This window comes from Phyllostomus hastatus, unplaced genomic scaffold, assembly GCF_019186645.2.
Source record: "Phyllostomus hastatus isolate PE091 unplaced genomic scaffold, TTU_PhHast_1.1 phas_contig_152, whole genome shotgun sequence".
Lineage (NCBI taxonomy): Eukaryota > Metazoa > Chordata > Mammalia > Chiroptera > Phyllostomidae > Phyllostomus > Phyllostomus hastatus.
This window is the reverse complement of record NW_025333622.1, coordinates 10,615,922-10,627,197: the sequence shown is the minus strand read 5'-3', so window position 1 is coordinate 10,627,197 and position 11,276 is coordinate 10,615,922. Positions and strand designations below refer to the sequence as shown.

Genomic DNA, 11,276 nt, shown 5'->3' with positions numbered 1-11,276 from the left:
AGAGCCACTGGATTCATTAGTGCTAAATGAGGCATGCGCATTCTATTAGCCCCATAAAATACCCCATTTCCTGGAGGCTAACCTCTTTCCCATCCCTGTTTTGAGATACGTTGGGTTCCTTCCCTTTGACCACTCAAGCCAGAAAGCTCTAAGAGTTAAACGAAGAAGAGGGAGCCAGGTGACTCAGGTGAAGACAAGAGACTGGGAGAAAGAGGCTGGCAATAGATCAGACTGGGTCAGGGTTAGCAGAAGGTCTGGAGGGGTGGGGAGAGCGGCCGGTTCCAGGCCTGTGTGGTCCAAAACAGTAGCCATTAGCCACATGCGGTTATTCAATTTAAAGTAATTACAATGAAATAAAATGTAATATTCAGTTTCTCAGTCACGCTAAGTTGCATTTCTAATGCGTGGCAGCCACGTGTGGCGAGAGACCACCATTCAGACGGCGCTGATGGAGGACGACACTCTCCAGGCCTTCTGACGGGAGGATGGAGGCCGAGCTTTCCCACCATGTGGCCCGATTTCCGTCCAAGAACAGCGTTCCGATGTCAGTGTCCTGGAGGCCTGTGCAGGCTGGGATATGCCACTTTTAGACAGAAATTCTGTAGCCACGCTGGCATAAAACTCTGATGAAGTAATCTTGTTCTTTTTGGTTTCTGAGGCAAGGCTCTGTGTGCCATCAGGAATCCCTTAGCCGATGGCCAGAGATTGATTTGGGATCAGGTTCCAGCTGCTGTCCTAGGTGTACAGGTTTTAGGGCTTGGCTGGATTCTCACCCTCTATTCATCCCTAGCGTGTGGAGGCTGGTGGGGGAGGGCTGTGTCTCTGAACCATCTTATCCTAATCACATGTCTTGACTATCTTTGATGAGAGTTCTTTCTAGTATGCACCTTGCAAAGTAACAAGCCACTAGTTTCAGCAGTAAAAAAACAAGCCACAACATTCAGTGTGTTGATAACAAATCACTGGCCGTCGACTGAGATGTCCATCGCAGAAGGACTGGTAGCCGCCTGGCCAGCTGGCTGTGTCTGCTGTAACACTCACTGGCTTTCCTCAGACTGTGTTCCTGCTGCTGACCATCCAGCACAGGTGCCACGCCACCCTGGTCATTCTAAAGCACTTAGAAATAAATGAGAAACGGTGTAACATGCTTCCACTGTTAAAGGGAAAACATAGGTAGGGTGAATTTGGCTTGAAATCACACAAACAACTAAACAGATCCCAGCTGTTCTGAACCCTGGGTTCAGCCCACCCCCAGCCCCCAGCCCTAGCCCACGTTCCTCCAAACACAATGTAAGAAAGAGAGAGAGAGTGCGTGTGTACGACCAGCTTTTTCTGGTTCCCACTCTTCTAGCTGTAAGTTTAGGAACTAGGGGTACCTTTCCAAATGCCAGTTTTTCCCTAACTCTTTGGGAGACTGATTCTTGTAGACTGAATCTAGAATAATTCAATTGTTTGTTCTCCAAAAGGTTTCTCCTTATTGAAACAATTGTCATATAATGCTTGTTTAATTTAACCTTACATTCCAAATCAACTAGGTATCAATAGGTAGCTTCTTGAAAGGCAAGGATATTTTTCTTTCTTTCTTTTTCTTCCTTCCTTCCTTCCTTCCTTCCTTCCTTCCTTCCTTCCTTCCTTCCTTCCTTCCTTCCTTCCTTCCTTCCCTCCTCTCTTCTCTTCTCTTTTCTCCTCTCTTCTCCTCTCCTCTCCTCTCTTCTTCCCTTCCCTTCCCTTCCCTTCCCTTCCCTTCCCTTCCCTTCCCTTCCCTTCCCTTCCCATCTTTTCTTTTCTTTTCCTTTCCTTTCCTTTCCTTTCCTTTCCTTTCCTTTCCTTTCCTTTCCTTTCCAGTGCTCAATGGAGTGCATGGCACTCACTTGTGTGACTGCACGAGAAGTGGCTGGCTAAAAGGGATGTGGCTAACATCATCACATCTCAGGTGCAGGGGATCCCTGTGGTAGTGAAAGACCATTACTCTTGTAATACGTCACACTTTTTCAACCCTCATTGTGTGCCAGGCTTTATTCTAAGCATTTTATTTATATTTACTCATTTAATCTTTATAACAATCATATGCAGTAGATACTATTATCCCCACTTTTCTACAGGCGAAGAAACAGGCACAGGGAAGTCAAGTGACGTGCCCAAGACCAAAGAGCCAGGAAGTGAGAGAACCGGGATTTGAACTCAGACACTCTGGCTCCAAATCCTCATGGTGTCCCTTTCCTCATGATGTAGGAGGTAGGAAGAAAATTGATTTTTTACCTCCACCTCACATCCTACACAAAAATAACATGTTAGGTGGTTTCAAATGACCTTCTGCCAGTCAAATGGCCAAGAAGCAATGCATAGTCAGCCTGGGAATTACCAGTGAGTTTGGGCCACCATCCAGGCAAGTAAGACATGGGAAGCAGCAGAAGACAGGAGTTTTACCCCCGTGTTTATGCCCTGGAGATGTGTTCCTGAGTGTGTGTGCATACGGGTGGGGAGGGATTGCTAAGGAAGAGAAGAGAGGGATGAAGGAGAAGGTTGCAAAGCAGGGGCAGGGGAACCTCACAGAAGAGGAACCCTCTTCCACCCTGTGTCCCCGGCCGTCCCAGCATAGAAGTGACTGGGCAGGGCCTGTGTCTGAGAATAGAGAAGAGTGACATCTGGGTCCTGTTGTCACCAGATTGTTGCCATTCAGGGGTGGAGACCAGTGTGCCTGACCTCCCAATTCTTAGAGAGAACAAGAAACTTGCATTCCAGGGGAGGCGCCCTGAATTTGAAAACAAAATGCCTCTCCTGCTGAGACGAAGACCACCAGTGTGGGGACTCAGACCTTAGACTTCAGAAGGTCCCGGGACTCAGAATTGTGAAGACTTCCTGAGGACGCAAAGCTGAGGGCACAGACGCTGCATCTCGGTGACCTCAGTGAGCCCACGGGTTTCCTGGCCCTGCCCCAGCAGGCGCCTTGGAGTCTTTGCGGAATTCCCTGCAGTGTTTCCTGATCATCAAACATGTATGCTCCATTTTACAGTTTTATGTTTGCATACCACATGTATCATCGTTTATTTAATATTTTTATCTTTATTGGCTCTATATTAACTCACTTTTCAGAGCTTAGGCTGCCATACATGGATCCATGGGACAGACTGACGGCTGTCACTGGGGAGGGGCCGGAGGGACTGGATGAAGGAAGGAGGGGAAGGGATCAGCCAAAGAACATGCATGCAGGGCACACGGACACGGAGAGTGCTGTGGGGATAGCCAGAGGGAAGGGGGCAGGGCTGGCTGGAGGTGGGCAAAGGGGAGAAAATGGAGACATCTGCAAGAGTGTCAACAATAAAAATAAGGAAAAAATAATAAAGTACAGTGTAGGGAATGTCATCAATAACATTGTAACAACTATGTGTGGTACCAAGTGGGTACTTGAAATGTCAGGGGAAACACTTTGTAAAGAATGTGAGTGTCTAACCACTATGCTGTACACCTGAAGCTAATGCAAAATAATAATAACAAATGTCAACTATAATTTAAAAATAATTAAAAATTAATATATTAAAATGTTATATATAATACTATATAAAGACATTATGTTATATAAAATATACATGTAAAAAAAAACCTAGTCTGCCATAGCCTATAATACAATCATAGGTTTGACACACTAGACATAGTTTTTCCCAAGCGCATTAAAATAAATAGACAATTAGCAGAATTAATATTGCTCATTCCATCTATCACTTAAGACCTTTCTCTGGTGAAATCCTTTTGTCATTAGGAAGCATTGCATTCTGAAACGGACTCTCAGACAAGGCTAAGACAGATGTCAAAGAAGCAGAAAGAGACAGGGCTGTGCTGGGCTGAAAGAGGAGGAGGCAGAACCAGCACACAGAGAAATTATTTCATTTGATAGGAAATATCCAAACCTGATAACTGTTAAAGGATGCTGTGGTTTTATTAAAGAACCCCTGCCCCTCCCATTGGTTTAGAAAAACCTCTACCAATCTCCCATATTTCATTTGCTTGTTATCTCCCTACTATGAAAAACAATTTGCATGAAAACAATCAGGCTCTTTAGTTCACAGGAGTCCTTGGGTTCCTGCTGTTTTTTAGCTCACTGGGGCCGGTGCGTTTTCTGTGGCTTAATTACAAGCCCTTGCTTTGGGAATGGTTAGGAAACAGCGGGTAGTGGACCAGGCGGCAGACACATGCCCAGGTGGCATTTTCATCTACAGTCCTTGGTGGCTGAATCCCAGGGAAGAAATCCTTGGAATTTCCCCCCCAGGGGAATGAATGAAGTGACTGAAAGCATCCAGACAGGTGGGACTACATTTTATAAGGTGGCAGTACCAGGAGTTTTCCCCTCCAGAGTGACAGATGTTGACAGGAAGGAGCCCTGTGTCCAGGTGCTTGCCTTGGGCACCCATGACAAACGCCTGTAGCTGGTGATAGCCGTGTGCTGCTGGACAGAGCTCTCCTACTGACAAGGGCAGGAGAAAGCATTTTTTTTTTGGTTGTTTTCTAGGAGTGATGATACCTGTTTTTTTTTTCCAACTTGTTTTTAAAAATTCTTTTTAATGTACAAGAGCAATTTTTTGAACAGAGGCCGTGTTTGTGTTCTATCCATCACTAAATTGGAAGTGATATTGAGCATGTGACTAATATTAGTTTAACTAAATTAACTAATTTAAATTACTTATTAATTAAATCAGTTAAGACTTTGGGGGTGTGAGACAAAATAGTATGAAAATGGAAATAAAAACCACCCATAATTTCACAACAGAGGTAGTCCCATTAATATTTTGATGAATTTGCTTTGTTTTTTTCTTTGTACATTTTTCCACATGTTATTGAGATCATGCTTTATGTTGAACCTTATATTCTGCTTTCAAGTTCATGCTACATCACCAGAAATCTTCAAGATCGTTAGTCTCCAAATACATCGCTTTTAATGACAGCACCACCCTCCAGTATGTGGATGCTACAGCAGATTTAACCACTCCAATGTTGGATATTCGGGATGCTTTTGAGTTCAAAGCTGGGACTCAACAATAAATGGTCACTGCAGTCATTGTGCCTGTCTAGGTGGCTGGCACTGCCCCTGACAGCAGCACCCAGAGAGGGAGGGAAGCTCCAAGTTAACGCCCCAATTAGTGGGGGATAGTGGAGGTAGAGAGGCGGGCAGGCGCAGTCAGGAAGCGGGGGTGGAGGGACCCGGAGCTAAGCAGTTCTTGGACTCCAAAGGAGGCGAGAGTGTTTGGAAGGAGAAAGTGGACATTGCCGAAGGGGACACAGAAGTCCTGGCTGCCGCTGGCAAATAGTGCTCTGGTCCCCGGGCTCTCTTCCAGTTCTTTCCTGGACTCCGCACTCCTCTCCTGCTGCAGGGCCTTTGCACACTGTCCCCACTGCCTGGACCCCATCCACGGACTTAAAGTTCCTGTGTTTAAGCTCTTAGCTCAAGCTCACACCCCTTTACCGCCTTCCCGGACGCGGCAACTTCCCTCTATTACACACTTCCACCATCAGTGCACTGTTTTGTATACATTTTCTATGCATTTTTCTAATCCATGATTACCGAAGGCCTCCTCCAGCAGAAACCTCATTGATAATAAAACTGTGTTGAAATGGATGAATGAAGGGGTGGGGCCAACAGATGTTCCTGCTATCTGCGAAGTTATGACAGATGTGAGCACACAGGGATGTGGAAGAACACAGAGCAGGGAGAGGTTCTCTTTCAGCTCCTGCCTGTGCCCAGGAAGAAGGATTTTCTTGGCAGGCATCTGGGTACAGAGCACGGCTGGCTGGTGCACACAGGGCAGGGCCAGGAATGAAACGCGTGAACTTGGCATCAGGAGCTCCGGCACTACTCCTCTGATGCGGAGCAACAGTGAAAAGGAAGGAAAGTGACAGATTCCCTTTCTTGTCTCCCACCAGCTTCCTCACCATCGAGCGAGAAGAGAGGACAGAGAGTCTTCGGAAGGTTCTCCGCATGTGGCCGGTGGCCAGAAAGTAGCGAGAAGGAGAGGAGGGAGCTCTGCTGGAGCCACACATGAAATGACTGAGAATTCAGGGACCTGTCTGGTGGCAACACCGTCAGCCGTGGAAGAATCCATTTCTAATAGCTCCTTCTTATACATTATTCATAAAAACAGGGAGGCAGAGCCGATAACGTCAGAATCATACCGCTGTCCAGTAAATCTAATGACTGTAGCTTGAGGGCATTTTAACTAGCATGGAAAAAATATTTTTGCTAATTTGAGGTCTGGGAAGCTTAGAAAGCTAACTCAAACTTGTGGAGCTGGTGGCGGTTTTGTGTTTGGAAAAAGGCATGGCCTTCCCCCAGCAACATCTGTTTCTTTGTGGAGTCTGCAGCCTCCCAACCCTCTCATTTCCGAGTTTCTAATGGATAAATTAATGCTGCTCTAGTTAAATAGCCCTAGGTTTTCAAATCAGTCTCTATTTTCATGTCTGTCAGTCAAGAGGCAGGGGCAAGCAATAGGACTTTGTGGAAAGCTTTGCTGAATTTCGACATAAATTATTAGCTTCTAATCTTTTCAAGCCTAAGGGACAAGTGCTTTTAAAACAGGGAGAATAGTCTGCTAGTGATGAAATTTGATCCTCTCCCAGTTTCTGGTTCATTACAACTGCAAGATTCATTCCTTCCTAACCCCCTCCCCCCCGCCCCCAACTTGCTATCAAATGATATCAAATGAGCCAGGAGGTTAGTTTGTTGGAAGGGGAGAGGGAAAATTGGGAGGGCAGGTCATTTCAGCTGTCTCAGGGTAGAGGTACAGAGAGGGAGAAGGCAGCTAGCTTCATATGACTTTTCCACATTTGTCTGTTATTTTCTGTCCTTCATGTAGAATGTACTGGCTTCTTGAACATTCATTGATGCATTCAATTACATTCATCCATACATCCCATAAACAATTATTTACGGTATATGACTTGTCAAAGGTACTTGCAAAGTATTTGCAAACTAAAAAATGAACCAGGCTTTGGTGCCTGCCTTTAGGCAGCTTAAAATCTCTGCTGGGAGCCCTGGCCAGTGTGGCTCAGTTGGTTGGAGCATTGTCTCATACACTGAAAGGCCACAGGCTTGATTCCTGGTCAGGGCACATACCTAGGTTGCAGGTTCGATCCCTACTTGGTATGCGTATGCCAAGTACCCAGTCAATGTTTCTCATATCTATCTTTCTCTCTCTCTCTCTCCCCCCTCCCCCACAAAAGCAATGAGATAATATCCTTGATGAGTATTAAAAAAAACCTCTGCCAGCAAATGGAGATGTGATCAAACCCCTGCATAGAACAGTGTTTTTCCAGGTGTGCTAGGAGAGGGAATGATGGTGGGGGTGGTCTTCAGACCATCGGGTTTTATTTGAACAATTACATATTTTATATTCATGTGTATTGTATAAATATAACTAGTCCTTCCAACCTGTGATTTCACAGACACTTGCTCAGGAGACTGGTGAAGTTGATTTTTTAAAAAAATATTGATAATAGACCAAATGGTATTAGGATATGGAAAAAAACACAAAATTAGTTCATAATAATAACAACAAAATAATATTAATATCAGCTAATACTTAGAGTGCTTTGTATAGGATAGGTACTTTTGGTAAGTGTTTTACAGATTTTTTTGTATAATTTCCATTCCTGATTCCTGCAGAAACACCACAATAGTTTGAACATGTGTCCATCGGCCTGCAGAGATTTTCAGCTGCATAAGGGCAGGCACCAAAGCCTGGCTCATTTTTCAGTTTGCAAATAGTTTGTAAGTACTCTTGGCAAGTTGTACACCATAAATAATTGTTTATGGGATGAATGGATAGATGGATGGATGAATGAATGTAATTGAATGTCCCAGCTAATGTTCAAGAAGCCAGAGCACCCTACAGGAAGCACAGAAAATAACAGGCTCACCCTCTCACTGGCTGTTCTTTTTCCTGCTCTCCAGAGGGTGTGAGGTGGCCTGGCACCCTCCCAAGGGCTGTCTGGGTGTTGCTCTGCAGACCCACTCTCCCCCCAGCCAGGTCCCAAGACTGAGTGGGCAGATGCAGGAAGCCCAGTTTCAGCCTGGGTACAATCTTAATCACCAATCCAGTTGTGTTAACAACAAGCCAGTTGCTACATTTCAATCTCTTCTAGTCCCTGGCCTGGTTTGGTTAAGAATCTGGAAGGGAGGAGGCATGTGATTAATTCACAACAATAACCATTCACCTTCACCACAACCTCATGCATCATTATCATCCTCATTTGAACAGGGAAACGGCCTCAAAGAGCTCACAGAACTCACTGGAGGTCACAGCTGGTGAGCAGCAAGGCCAGGATTCAAACGGCTGTCTGCTCTCACATCTTTAAAAAAAATCATATTTCAGGTGGCTAAGCTGGTCTTCTTCAAAAATCTGTAACATGCTAGTATAACTGTTAGAAATCACAAAGTTTAAAGAAATATTCTTACTGCCTAGTTTTTGATGAGCAACTGAAGTCTTACAAAATGAAATAATCATGTGAATAATTAAATTATAATTATGACAGAGGTGTGGCTGCATATTTGGAAAGACAAACATTTCATAGAACCCAGTGTTAACACTGGCCAATTTTGTTCCTCAATTCTTCTCTGAATTCCGATGAATTTTTCATAAGCTTATTAATTAGCACAAATCTTGGATTGCACTTTGTAATTAAGGTTTTATGTGTTCCCCCAGACCTTATATTTGAGTTAAATGGTAATTTTTCATGGAGAAAAATTAGGAATTTGATGACGACCTTTTTTCCTTGCAATAGAATATCCATGGCGGCTGTCAAAAAAGATTGAGTGCCTGAGTTTCCAAGATAGGGAGTGATAGATTATTCAGCATGAAACTGCAAACTCATTTGCTCAGTATCATAATCAATTACTGGCAGCAGTTTCTCCCCCACCCTGGAAACCCATTTGTGAAATGCATTTGGTAGTCTAATCACCGAACAGTAACTCAAATGCCTTGACTTGCCATCAGTCTTTGTAACTTTTCTTTGGCCCCTGTCTTGGTTTGCTCTGTTAGAATTTCTGTCAATTTCAGAGTCGGCTAAATAAATGAAGTTATATAGTGTGGGTACATTTTTCCATAGTATCAATATCACTACTATTAACAACAATAGTTCTTACCACATGCTCTTGGGAGACCACTCTCCATGGATCCCTTACATCTCTGCACCTCACACAAGGCACTGATGCCTTTGTTAGCAGGTGTTTGTTAGCGAAGAGCCTTAGAAGATAGAGATTCTGCATCCGCCCGATCCCGAGCAAAAGGTAGGCATGCTTACCGCCCATTATAAAATATTTGGTTCTGGTTCTCTGTGAGGGTACTTGACACGAAGTTCCAGCAAACCCACAGCTGCCGTTCCTGCAGTTCTGTCTTCAGCTTCACAACATTTCCATTGGCCAAAAATGCGCCAAGTCGTCTCCCAGTTTGAAGCATTCAGCAAATAACGGCAAGGCAGGTCCACCACAAACAGACACCTGGCTTCTATGACAAACACGGTAGCGCTGTGTTAGCTGGTGGAGCCACTTTCCGTGTTGCTGCGTGAGTACATACAGCAACATGAATTGGAATAGAACGGAACCTGTGTCCTGTTGGCAGAGTCACCCCAAAGGAATGGGGAGATTAGTAATCACTGCAGCTGATATAATAATTAATTGTCTCAAAACCAACTCATAACTGATGCCAAGTGAAAGCACTGTGTGCCCATTAAAATATGGCATGATGGGAGAAATAAAGACATTTGAAACCTTCAAGAAAATAAAATATTTCACTCCCTAGGCTCAGGGCTCCATTCCTGTAATATAACCCACTGTGCGTGCAGGTGCTGTCTTTGCGTCACTCAGTAGGAACCAAGCTCAGGGAGCTGGGGCAAGTGCTGACACTCTGGTTCTTGCTAGTGACATGAGTGATGAAGTCCTTCATGCTTTGCTTCTGACCAGGAGTCTTGTGTCATCTGCTGGTATTTATAAAAGGGTGGCAGGCTAATTTGTTAGCTTACAAGTAGGGTAAATTCTCACACCTTTTATAGTTCTGAGCATATACCAGGAAATACACACACACAAACATACATACATACACATACACACACAAATATTTATATAGATTTTTAATATATATGTATGTATGTGCATATTATCCTCTAATAACAAGCTTATGAGGTCAGTATTGTTATTATCCCCATTTTACAGGTGAGGAAACTGAGGCACAGAGACATTTTTTCTAAGTGGAGAGTGGGTCTTTGGTTTGAACCAGGCAGTATGGTTCCATTATCTGTCTTCTTCTTCCTTGCTCTCCTCTCTTGAGTGGATGACCCCAGATCTGACCCTAGCTATGGAGTCTCACTTTGAAAACGAAGCGCTGCTTGAGTAAGGACAGGCTGACCGCATGTTGGCTCATTCACCTCACAAGCGTGTATAGAGCACCAGCGTGTGCCACACCAGGCACTCCAGGAGAACGGAAGAACCACTCTGGGCACTGCCTGTGGTGTATGTAGCCCGTGTGTTTGGTGCCTGGGGTCTTGGGGGGGTGGGGACCCTTGTTTCTTCTTGTAGTTCCCACTGGATAATGCATTTAGGAAGTCCTACCTAGAGACTGCCTTCTTCCCCTTACTCCGCTTTACTCTGCAGGGCAACTGCTTCTTCATTCTGCTTTCCAATATCACCATTAATTAAAATACTAAAAACAATGATATCACAGCCATTCGACAAATATGTATCATATGTTTACTTTGTACCTGGTGCGATTATAGACACTTGGGAATACAGTGAACTAACTAAGCCTCTCCTTGGGAGCTGACCTTTAGCAGGGGAGACAGCACTAAGCAAATAGACAGATATGGAACACCAGGTATGAATAAGTGTGATGAAGAAAAGCAAATGAGAGTGAGGGGATAGAGAGAGACGGCAGGAGGGCTATTTTAGGTGGTAGGGGTGGGGGTGCTCTCTGAAGAGGCAACATTACCTTAGTGAAGGTAGCATTAATTCCTGCACAACAGGTAACTGCAGGGGATTCCATGGTGAGACAAGTGTTCTGTTGAGGAGAGGTGAGCAACAGACAAGAGATAACTAAAACCTGGAGCATGGCTGCAATGGAGTAGCATAAAGCAGGGAACAGGGTAGGGAGCTCTGGGGCATGAACTAGGTATTTTAAGCTTGAAATTGGGAAGACCAAGGAAGGTCTCACTGAGAAGGTGACATTGGAGCAAATTCCTAAGGATGGGAGGGGATGAACCGTGAGGATGACTGGGACAAGAGTGCTGCAGAAAGAAGG

General features: G+C 44.6%; 1 pseudogene; it reads left to right on the top strand.

Annotated features, from left to right (window-relative positions):
• The first annotated feature begins 485 nt into the window (after window positions 1-485).
• On the top strand, window positions 486-9,633 carry LOC123813448 (annotated as a pseudogene).
• Window positions 9,634-11,276: the final 1,643 nt, after the last annotated feature.